Here is a 12,724-nt window from a genome sequence, read left to right on the forward strand (position 1 = left end):
GGGCGGTCTCTGGGCAGGATGGAAGAGCAGATGAATTCCTTCATTAGGCCTGTTAAGCTTCCTTCAGGGCTCACTGAATGTGACCAAGCAGACAAACTAGGAGAGCCTTCTTGACTTTATCAGCAATTCCCTCAGAGATCTCCTCTACATAAAGAAACACACACAATGAAGCAAAGACAAGCAGAATGCCTTTTAAACCAATACTGCAAACCAGATTTCACACAGAAGAGTATTTCTCCAAACAAGTTTCCTATTCTCTGTCCAATTACGGAGTAATCTCCTTAAACCAAGGCCCTTTCTACAATGTAGGGAGAGCTAAACAGTCACCATGACAGGTCTAGAGAGCCAGTCAGTCCCACAGGACTGCAGTGCCTCTAAGGAGGTCAACAGATCAGGAGAAGGAAGGTGGTATTGGTAGCCTATGGAATACTCATCCAACCAATTTACAAAACATATTCCAGGATTATTTCTCAGGAGGGTTTTTTGTACCTCCGCTCCAATAAAGCCAATTTATCAAGACATGAGAATTGCAGTAGAGAAGAAGTTTAATACATGAAGAGCCAGGGAAACAAGAGACCAGAGTTACAATATTACTCAAATCAGCCTCCCCTAAAACTTGGAAGCTAGGGTTTTTAAAAAAACAGTTTGGCAGGCAGAGGTTTGGGGAAAGGGGAATGCTGATTGGTTGGATTGGGGATGAAAGCACAGAAAGTCCAAGCTGTCCTCTTGTATTAAGTCAGTTCTTGAGTGGAGTCCACAGGACAAGATATGCCAATTTACTGGTCTAAGTGGTGACAGCTGATTCATCAGAATGCAGGGTCTGAAAAATATCTCAAATGCTAATCTCAGGTTTTGCAATAGTAATGTTATCCATAGGAGCAATAGGGGAAGTTAAAAATCTTTTGATCTCTGGCTGCAGAACTCGTGAGCTATAATTTCTAATCTTGTGGCTAATTTGTTAGTTACAAAGGCAGTCTAATCCTCAAATAAGGAGGGAATTGTTTCAGGGAGAGACAATGGTCACCTTTGTTTTAAGACTAAATATAAACAATATTTCTCCTCAAGTTAATTTGGCCTACACCTGGGAAAGAACAAGGAGGTTAAAGGCAACATAGAGTTCCTTAGGTCAGATCTCTTTCACTGTCATAATTGTCTCATTGTGAAAATATTTATAAAGGCAGTTTCAGTTTTAAAGTTTTATCTTAGGAATTTGTGAAGATGATAAACTGAGTTAGGCACCACGATTTTAAAAGCTTGGCAACATTAGATTTAGTTTTCATGTCAAACCTGCTGTTACTGACTATGAGAATATTAGTATTTTCTCTTATTCATTTTAACCAAATAATGAACAAAGAATTCTTTGTGGACAAAAATTATTCCATTGCTGTATATTGTGCTTCTCAAAAGCTCCCTGCTGAAATGTTCACTAATTTTTACTACAACAGGAGAAATATGAATCACTAGATGGCAATTTTAAAGTCTAATATTTAATTAACTCCAAAATAACAATTTTACTTTTTCTCTCCCCTTGTTCAGTCAGTCTTCTCAGACATATCTTTAGTAAGCTGAGCTAGAGTATTATGAGGTATATTTATACCTGTAAATGCCTGCCATATATCCTTTTTGCAACATCCAATGGACCCTCAATTAAATTTATAATCTGTAAAAGTTTCTGATACCATTTTTATGTAATAAAGTTCTAAGTTTCTAACAGCATTTTACATACAAACAAGTATTTAAAAATAACAAAATATAAAAATAAATCTGGACAAAATTTAATTTTTATTAGGTTCCTGAATTTTTTACCAGGCAGTCTGTTTTCAACATTGGTTGCCACTCTTAATAATGTGGTAGATATTATTATGTATCTTGGTGATATTTTTGAAGTAGAATCATTTTTAATATAAGACCTAATGTTATTACCTTATAAAAAAGTTATTTCTAATATTTGTCTTGAAGATGAAAGCTCAGTTTATTTTTTTCCCTCACTTTTGATAGAGACATTGTAAAAATATATTCCTTTTCTTATAATTCTGTTATTAAGAAGAATGAAAGTGTAAGCTATGATAATATACTGTATCTAACATTTGGCCTGAACTAGAGAAGATGTCACATTAGTAGTGGGAGCTTCTAATCAGCTCCAGGTGATCGTTGTCCAGTATAAAAACCGCTCTTTTATTGTCACATCTATTAGTTTTCCGTCAAAATCCAGAAATCAAGATTTTGGTATGTAGTCTGTCATTTAAAAAAAAAATACCAAATTTCAAATTTTAAAAATTAAAGCAAAACACTACAGGTTAATGATACATCTCCTTTGACAAGTCTATAACCTTCAGATCAGCAGTTTTGACTTCTGGTATAGATGCACTGAGATTTTTCTTAGTTATGATACATTGGCATTTCAAGGGTAGATTGTGTGGAAATAAATTCTCAAAATTGTCTTGCATTATTTCCTTCCTGAACAGATACTTCTTTTGTAAATTTCATTGGCTGAGTAAAACTAAATATAAAGCTTAATGGATATGTAGCAACTTTTTAAAAATAAGGTGACTTTTTCACCAAAATAGACTCCTGATCCACAGCTTAGCATCATTTGCAAGCATAAAGGACATCTTTATTTTTCTAAATCGGTCCCTTAAGAATGATATTCAATAATGAGAGAATCACTCCATTCTTCATTTACAAGTTAATTAGCATAACAAAGCCACTTAATGTGAGAGTTCACAAAGCTCTGATTAATACATTAATCCTTACCTTTTATGAGACTTATTTTGGCAAACAATTTCTATAAGAAAACTCCTGTTTCTTTAGAAATATTAACTCTTCAGACACTGTCATTTTACTGAGTAAAATGTACATTCAGAAGAACAGTATGGCTTTTGCTAGGAGTCTCTGTGTGGAGAGAGGCATAAGGTCCTTACTTCATTAAAAAAATTCGTAAGTGATACCTCTTATAGTTGGTGTTATAGTGAGATGTTCAGACCTAATATTGCCTCTTCATCCTACAGCCAACCCAGGACTACTTTCCTCTTTCTTAACTGTTTGCTAATTAACTAATAATGCTTATGACTATTATTAATAATTCCCATGGCTATAACGTTAATAATTCCTTCAGTTATCTCTTTAATAATTTCTATATTTATCATTATAAAGTGCTTAAAAAATTCAATAATATTTCATTAGCTGTGTATGTACGCATAAAATACTGAAATCATTTAAGTTTATGTTGACTAATGTGTGGTTCAGGATTCAGGCATTTATTCTTGCAATTTTTGGGGGGAAAAGGAAAATCTTGGAATGGAGTCCAAAGATAAACCCAATGTTGATGACTTGATATCCATATTGTCACTAGCAAATAATTTATTTATTTAATTCCCATATTAACACTTTATATCATCTTTGTGTGTAAGAATTTGTAGTCACAAAATTGGGGAATAAAACTCTGTCCATTTAAAAAATGTATTTGAGTGTGATTTTGAGATCCTGTCTATCTGACTTGCCAGGAAATTTCATATTCATTGTTATGGTCACTGTTCTTTCCCTAGGATTATAAAAGAATTTAGGAAATTTGTCTGGATATGTGAGAACTAGGGAAAAGTCTCTAATCATTACACCTTCAGGGATATGCTCCTTTTTTAAGCCCACATGGTCACTTACACACAATCACTGAAAAGTGTATCACCATGGATAACAAGGGTCTCCTTTCTGGGAAGTCTATGACTTGAGTCTAGCAATCAATCCTCTTGTATACATCATCTTTACCAGGGGGTTACTCCAGGGACAGGACTCTTCAAGACCTATCTCCTTCTGAAGTGAAAATTTGTGAAAAATCTTCTGATTGCCTGACTATCTGCCACACTATCTGCTTCTGTATCCTTGCTTCCTGCTTGCTCACTGGAAAGTCCCTTGAGAAAATGCAGTGTTGCCTAAAACCTGGAGTTACTTCCTCTGCCCCAATCTATAAAAGCTGTGTGCTATTCCAGGCTAGGGGTCCAGGCCTTTGGTACAAACTTGTCTGGGCCTGCTGGCATAATAAACTGTGCTCTTGCGACAGTGTCATTCGGGTTTCTCGTCAAGTGAAATTCTTCCACAACACTTCTACTCCCCTTACCACACCCTAAAAACCAGCTCCCTTTTGTGACATGGTAGTTGCCCCATAAACTTCATAGCTGAACCATACCTCGGCTTTCTGTTGAAACTGTTCTCTGTAACCCTAACGTGACAGGCAAACCGTCCAAACCAATGTCATTTTGGGCCCTGCGCCATTTTAAGGAAAACTAATACTTGTAATAAGTAACTACGGTCTGTAATTAATTTCCACCCTACTCAGACAATGTGTAAACTAACGCTTATCTTGACTTCCGTGAACCACTTAAGTAACAATCAGAATTTCCAAAGCCCTTTGCCCTCACCCCCACCCCAGAGGTGGTTTGCAGGCATAAAAGGTCTTTACACCCTCCTTTCGGGGCCATGGGTTAGAGAGACGTGAGTCCTCCATCGCCACTGTCAATAAAGACCCTGTCCTCCATCGCCACCGGCAATAAAGACCCGGTAATTAGGCCTCCTCTTTGTCTTGGTGGTGATGTCTCGCTTGCTGGGTTACAACACTTTAATATCATCCCATTCAGGAATGAGGCATCCAGAAAACAAACCCTAGAAAATAAGAGTGTCTGAGAACAACTTGCATTTCAGACTAACAACAAAAAAAAATTCTTTAAACCAATAATTTACAAAGAACTTAGATTCCTTCATGGAAGCAGGTTGAACAAACAGAAATTACAACCTCCAGAATCATCTCATTGTATTTTTTTTTTCAAAATTATAGGCTTCTTAATAGTAATAATAATGCCATGTAAAAGTTAATATTATATGATCCAACTTATGTCAAAGTAGGCTACTAAACAAAAATTTCCTAATCCTAAAACTATTTCACTGAAGACATATGTCAATGTTTAATTGGCTGACAAATTCATATTCAAATGAGGAGCTTACAGGGTTTAGAGATTTAGATTTAGAACGGGCAGAATTTGATTAATTCTTACTTGGGCTATTGATTTTACATGTTTGGATAAAATACCTAATCCCATGGTTGTCAAACTGTATATTGTGACCACGCAATTGTATTATGAATCTATATGCCACAATATTTTGCCTTCAGTCTGAAACTATAACTTATGTGTCGTAGTATTTTTAGATGCCTATAAATTCTGCTGTGATTGGTAAAATTCAAATTTATGGAAAAGCATTAATGAAGGCATGATAGCTTTCTTCATTATGCATTTTAAAAATCTATGAATAATGAAAATCAGATTATGTTGGGAGCAAAAATTGTCTGACTTTTTTGACATTAAAAGTTGATGAGGAATGCCAATGCTTATACTGTAACAACTTTTAAAAGCCAGAATATTACAGAATTAAATCACATTTTTAAAGTCATCAGACAGCTGTGAAAGCAACGACCACTAGGTGAACTATCATTACAGAGAAGAGAAAATCACTCCAGGGGAGCTGATGGCCACTGGTGGTTTTAGCTCTCAGGACATTTGCTGATTCTTGGTGTGGACTAAGGATCAGCCTTAACCTGAGCAAGACTCCGCTGGGAGTCAAAGAGGAACCAGAAAAGCTTTTTTCTGCCATAAGATTAGGGTGGTAAATCTGACACTTGAGAAAACTCAAATACAGGGATATTCACTGAGTTCTGGGGCATTGGGATAGTTTGAAGAGCTCAGCTGAACTCTATAAAAACAACTCCTTCAAACTTTCAATGATCAGAAAAAGAGAATACACTAAAGGGAGGGGTGTGTACTTTATTATGTGGTTGGACACCCCAAAAAATTTATTTCAAATTTTGAAACTGCCTAGGACAAGAGGCTGGAGAGCTAAGCTGAAAATCACTGAGACTGCAAATGATGTCTCTTGGTATCATTTTAAAGTTCAGATGACAAATACCATGGAAGGGCCTTATCCTACAAACATGGTAGTTTTACTAAAACTACCACCAACCCAGCACACTTCCTGCCTGGATTGAAGTGATCGGTAACTCACCATGCTATCTACCTAACCACAAAAGGAAGATAACCTCTTTGGTGGAAGATAAAACTCTCTGCATCCTCTAAGATTCTTCTAGGCACAAGGTCTCAAGTAATATAAAAAGTAAATAGAATTCTTAACAGGAAACAAAAGACAATGAAAAACAGACCATACATGATCCTGTGAATAATAGTTATCAGACAAGGTCACTGAAATCGTTATAATTAATGTGTTCTAAAAATAGAGGAAATATGAATAACACAAGAGGAGGGATTGAGGATTTTACTTCAGAAATCATTTGCCCAGTTTTGCTGGTTAAAAATAAAAAGGTAATAATTCATAAAGAAATGAAGAAGGAAGGAAGGAAAAGGGAATAAAGGAAGAAAGGAAGGAAGGAAGGGACTCTAGAATTGAATCATTGATTTTCAAAAACAATACATAACTGAATTATTGTAGCATATTATTAAGTCAGAAGGAAGGAAGAAAAGGAAGGAACGGAGGAGGGGGAGGAGGGGGAGGAGGGAGGGAAGGAGAGAAGAAAGAAAAGAGGAAGGAAAAAGGAGGCAAGGAGGGAAGGAAGGGAGGGAGGGAGGGAAGGGAGGGAAGGGAGGAAGGAAGGGAGAAAGGAAGGGAGGAAGGGAAGGAGGGGAGGGAGGGAAAAGGAAGGAAAGGAAAGAAGGGAAAGAGAAGGGAAGAAGAAGAAGATTGCGTGCTTCATCTTGCAGAGGTGTTTGAATCTCAAGCCGAGTAACTTCCATTTCCATTCCTATGCACTCTTCGATATTCTCCATCTGCTCTTTGCCTTAGAGTGACTTCCACAGAAACTATTTGCTGAGAGCCCTTAAAATCTAGGCTGACTCGGATGGCTGACATGACCTGAAATGGATTAGGTTTGATCACTAGGGGGTTCCTATAGGACAGTATATATCCACATTGATGTTTCATCATCTCTAACCTCCACTTGGTATTAAGTAGTTACCCAGGACCTTGTGAGATTACTTTTTTTTTTTTTTAACTTTGAATAAGAGATGGGGATATAGTGGCTTCTGTTCAAAGTAATCTTTGTAAAACATAAGGCTGATCATGTCATTCCTCTGTTTTAATTTCTTCAAAGCACACATCCCAACTCTAGCAGGATTAAATTCATATCCATTTCCTTTATATCCAGAAACAAACATAACCAGATTTGGCCCTCTGAATTTATTTTGCAATATTTTTTGCATTACTTATTCTGAATAATATCTGCTTCACTTGCTTCACTCCCTCAAGTGTCTCAGACCATGCTGTCCTTCCTAAATAAAATGTTTTCAAATCCTCCTTCCCCTGTCCTCTGCCTGAATAATTTCTTTTTGTCCTTCAAAAGTCAACTCGATCTTTGCTTTCTCCAGGAAGCCTACAGGTTCCCTGCACCCCATCACATCTATTCTTTCCTATCTACTAATATAAGATCCTGTATACATGGCTATTACAGCATCTATTACAGTTTGTGACTTCTGGTTTATCGTCTATATTCTCACTAGCTTGTTAGTTCCTTGCTTTGGGGACTGCGTCTTAGTTGAATTACCTGTGCTTAGCACAATAACTTTCACACAAGAATAGTTTCATAGATGTTGAGTCGGTGCACAAGTGAAAAAAGAGACTAATAAATTGCTTAAAACTCTGAAAATACGAAAATAGACCAACCTTCCTTCACAAATTTCATGAACAGAAATCAATCTCCAGGCTTCTTTGTCCTATGTTGCCCAGATCCCTTAGGAGTAAAGTACAAGCATATGACATTCCCAAGCATTGGCTTGTTCATGAAAAGATTCTACCTTGCATTCTCACCTCTTTACCTACCTATTGAATTAGGCTGACAACTTCTAATCAAGGCAGCCATGAGCTATCAGCAGCTCACTTTCCAGCAGTCCAAGATGGATACCTTAATCCTGGGAAGAGATTTGGATGTAAAACCCCAATATTACCTACAAACCACCGTTTGTGATACTTGGATCTACATACTTTGTTGTAAATTCACTCCATCTGGGAGCAGCTTCTCCAGGATTTTGATTGGGTTTTGGCCCTCCGGAAACTTATAAACAGGAAGGTCAGTAGAATTAATGATAGCTCAGGATGTTGTTGCTGGTGTGAAGTTTGGAAGTCGTTTTCATTTTCTCCTTTTTCTAAATCCTATTTCAGATCTCTCTCACCTTTGATAGAACCCATGCCAATATGAGCTGACATAGTGGATCACCCAGATCCTTACCCCTGCCAGGTATGAGACCTGGTAGTGGAGCCATTGTTAAAGGTGTTTAAACAAGCCTTATCATTTTTCCAGATTTATTGCAAAAATTTTAAGAAATTAAATGTCAAAGAGCTAATAGTACACCATCCCCTAATCCACTCACCTCCTTCTTTCCCAAACTTACTCATTATCCTAAACTTGAAATCTCACAATCACCTGCATATTTTCCACTCCAACTTAGAGGTGGATACCAGGTTAACATATACACTCATTAACATGCAAGAAATTAGTATACAAAATAAATACTTGCATCAATAGGCAAAAAAGGCCAAACTACTCAAAGGAAAGGAAGATAAAAAAGGTAATTCACAGAAAAATGAACCCAAATTGCCAATAAGCATACTAAAAATTCTCAAAACAGTAATCACGGGATTGTATATTCAAAGTACAGTGAGATTTCATTTTATATCGAGCAGGTTATCAAAAATTAATGAGTCCCTTCCCATAGTTTTTATCCTCTTTTTTTTTTCTACTGATATAGTTGGACTGTGAATTAAACATACTTGGCCTTTTGCTGACACATTTTGGCAATGAAGAAACCTTTTTTTTTTTTTTTAATTAATACTACTCCAGAAGAAGAACACCTAACGTTATTCTTTTTTTTTCTTTTTTGATATTGAAAAAATGCAAAAGCTTTACTTTGAAAATGTTCATTTTATTTCAAAGAGTTTTCTTTTTTCTTTTCCTATATCATACCTTTTATTTCCAAACAACTCATAGAAATAATGTAATTACCATATCATCTAAGTATATGTATTGATATATAGACAGTTTCTCTCTTTTTAAATGATCAGTTATATACATTAATCATTATTTTTACTTGTGGGATGATAACAAAACTAACTCTTGGCCAATTTTTTCTCTCTTCTACTTTAATTTGAAAACTAATCTGCTCCTTATTTAGCATAATGTTATTTCTAGTAACTATACCTTTCATCTTTCTTATTTGAAATGGGGAACATCAGTAGAAAAAAAAAATTATGTGGTTTTGGTGAACACATACAGGGTCCAAATGGAATTGTTACTCCAGAGCTATGTGCTGTATGTGGTAGAAATGACTTTTGGTATGATTTCAAAAGTCATTACATTTAAATTAAAAATTACAATTAATTTTCCAGAGAAAATTTAGTTAATGATAAAGCACTTAGGGAGTTGTTTGATTTTTTAAAATTACTGTCACTATGAATACGAAACCACAGTGACATAAAATTGAATTTGTCTACAATCACTACAATGACCAGATATTAGCATGGCCCTTAAAAATCCAGCATTCACCTTTGCAAAGACCAGTACCAACAATGGGTTTGTGTTATTCATTTTGAGTAGCATATTTAGAACTTTGTTTTCTGGTCCGTTGCATACATATCAACAGCAGAACACCAACCTTTGTTTTGATAATCAAATCTCACAGCCTCATTTTTTACAATATTGACCTTTGCTCAACTAACAATAGCTTTTTATAAAATCCTCCTTGGATGTCCCCCTCACTGTCTTATGATATAAATTTAAAAGATAGTATTATGCAACCCATTAAATAAAATGATTAAGAAATAGAATTATCTAAAATGGGATATAGAGAAAAGAGAACACTGAAGTACAAATCTGAAGCAATATGCAAAGTTTTTAGACTTAATTGATTGATTCACTGTCACAATCAATAACAAAATAAAAAAAAGAACAGCATTAGGATTTAAAGTGTTTTCCAATTTTAATGATGCAAAATTCTTATAGTCTATAGAACTTTGTTAAAATATTCCCTACAAGTATAATAATTTTCATCTGGAATATCTTTTTTCTTACAGTTTCTCTTTTCTCAAGAAACTTCTTCCTACAGTTCTATTTATTTTAACTTAGCATTATAAGCAATTCTAGTTTTTTTTTTCAAATTTTATAACTTAAGTTGTTGATCTCATGATATAAGAAAGTTCCAGCAAATATCTTTGATTTCTAAAGAAACTAAATATTCTTCTTTTATTTGTATCAGTATTTACAGATATATGCAAATCATTAGCAAGGCTTTTTACTTTTGTTTTTAAATTTAATCTTCAAATTAACACTTTGGAATTTATATCTTATAGTTAAGAAAAATGTCATTCAAAGAGATTACGTAACTTGCAGAAACTTATAAAACTAGACCGTGACTGTTTCAGAATTCTAAATGCAATTCTAACTCCAAAATTGATACACATTTTGTCTACTCATTAAGTACTATATCCACCAATTAAGTGTACTTTAAAGCAGAGTAGTGTGTGGTCAATAGCAATACTACGGCATTACTTTCTCTTGCCATTTGGGGCATATTATCTTGACACTCAGAAATACGAATAGTTTATGTTATGACCCTTACATGGCACCAGAAACGGTCCTGATACATTCATCATCAGTGTAATTCTTCCCATCTTCCTAACCTAGTGGTATGTTTCAGTTAGCCAGAAATGCTAAACTTACAAGTTACCAAATTCTAGTCCTAAGTGAACTGTAGGAGAAAACAAACAAACAAACAAACAAACAAAACCTAAAGATGAAAAAATGTACATGGCTGAATATTGGTAGTTTTCCAGAGTTTAATCTTAAATTGTGTCTTCTTTTTAAAGTGAGTTTATTTCTGTTATTTTAAATTTTATTTTATTTTATCTCATTTGGCCTCTTTCCTATTGAAAGGAGAGCATAGTTTTGCTTTCTTCGCTACGTGGGCTGCAGAATATCTGAGTATAACCTGTAATTACTTTCACACTGGCATTAGTTTTCTACTTATTTCCCAGCTTTCCCCATCAGATTACTGGCTATTTAGCATGAGGTATTCATCAATGACCAGACTGCTCAGGGATGAGACTCATAAAACAAAATATGGAAACTAATAGAAGGACATTGATTCTCTGTCCTGTCCAAAGATAGGCCACAAACTAAGTAATAAAGCACACATTGCTGCTCATGACGTTTCATTTCTGTGGAGCTGCAGTTGGCAATGCATAAACCATAGGCAGATGCATTAATCTCACAAACTATCCAGATAGGAAACCGTATGTTGACAACTTGATCTTTATTGCTACTTTAACACACCTGTTATAAAAATTTGTATTGCCAATAAATTAAGCCAAAAAGCAACAAAGGAAATCTACTGGAACTTGCAGTTTGGCACAAAGCAAGTCTTTATTTTGTTCTTTTGGTTTGTTACATTTTAGTGCCAGTTTTGTCTCTCCAAATTCTGATTCTAGTAATTTCATCTATTCATACTACAATAAATAAACAGTGGCTCTTAATTTTTCCTCTGTCCAATCAGCATTTCTTCATACATTTTGGAACTGAGTATAAATCTCAGGAAAGAAATGTCTAGGAAGTCATCTGAGAAATAGTAATGGTTGAATGTTCTTACAAGATGGTAATGCTTTATTTTTGGCGGATAAATGCAGGGGTTGGGGTGGATAGCCTTGCAATCAGAGAAAAAATATACACACAGTGGCATGATAAAACAGGGTGTGTTAGCTGAATGACAAATGTTTCAAGATGAGAGTGGCTTTGGGGATCCAGAAGAAAAGTATCTGAAAATATATGTAGGAGTCATAAAATATAGAGGACTTTTTTGCTCTGCTAATAAGAGGGTAATTTATTCAGTAAAAGATAGGGAGATACTGAAGGTTTTCATCCAGGAAGGGAATTGGTGAGAGTTACAAATCTGGCTTCTGGAAGCATTCTGTCTGGCTTCAAATGCTGGATTCATCTCACTAGTAGTGTGACCTTAGGGAAATTAATTACTATAAGTGCATCAGTTTTCTCATCTGAAAAATGCCACATACGGCTGTTGTAAGGATTCTGTTTCTTGAATTAAAATACTAAAGTATTTGGAGAGGTTCCTGGCATCTAGTGAGTGTGGTATAAACGTCTGTTATTATGACAGTCGTTATCATTTTAATCACTTAATAAATAGTTAATGTATTAACCCTTTTCTACATACCAGGCATTATAATGCTCAAACACTAAGAATAAAAGGATGGGCAAGACAAATACGTGCCATCCAACAGCTTAGGACACATAGGCTGCATAGTAATAACCGCTAGAATACAGGCGAATGCCAGGGGCAGCCAGGGCTGAAAGAGAACAGCTGGTCTTTCTGGAGGGGAAAGGAAGGGTTTTCTTTTTAGGTGAGTCTTAAAAATCAATAGATGTTTCCCTAACAGAAAAGTAGCAAGGAAAGAATATCAGTATAAAATCTGGCACGTTACTCTACAAGAGTTTGTCTTGTTTGATGACAAATTGGGCAGTGTGGTTCTCATTCAGGGTGTATGAGGGAGTCATTGCAAATATTGTGAACAGGAGACAGACACCAAGTCATTAAAGGCTTTCATAGCCCAGCAAATAAGTTGGTACTTATCTTTAGGCTCCAAGACATATTCTGGACCTTTAGTAAGGCCA

The sequence above is a fragment of the Saimiri boliviensis genome, chromosome 13 (genome assembly GCF_048565385.1).
Source record: "Saimiri boliviensis isolate mSaiBol1 chromosome 13, mSaiBol1.pri, whole genome shotgun sequence".
NCBI lineage: Eukaryota > Metazoa > Chordata > Mammalia > Primates > Cebidae > Saimiri > Saimiri boliviensis.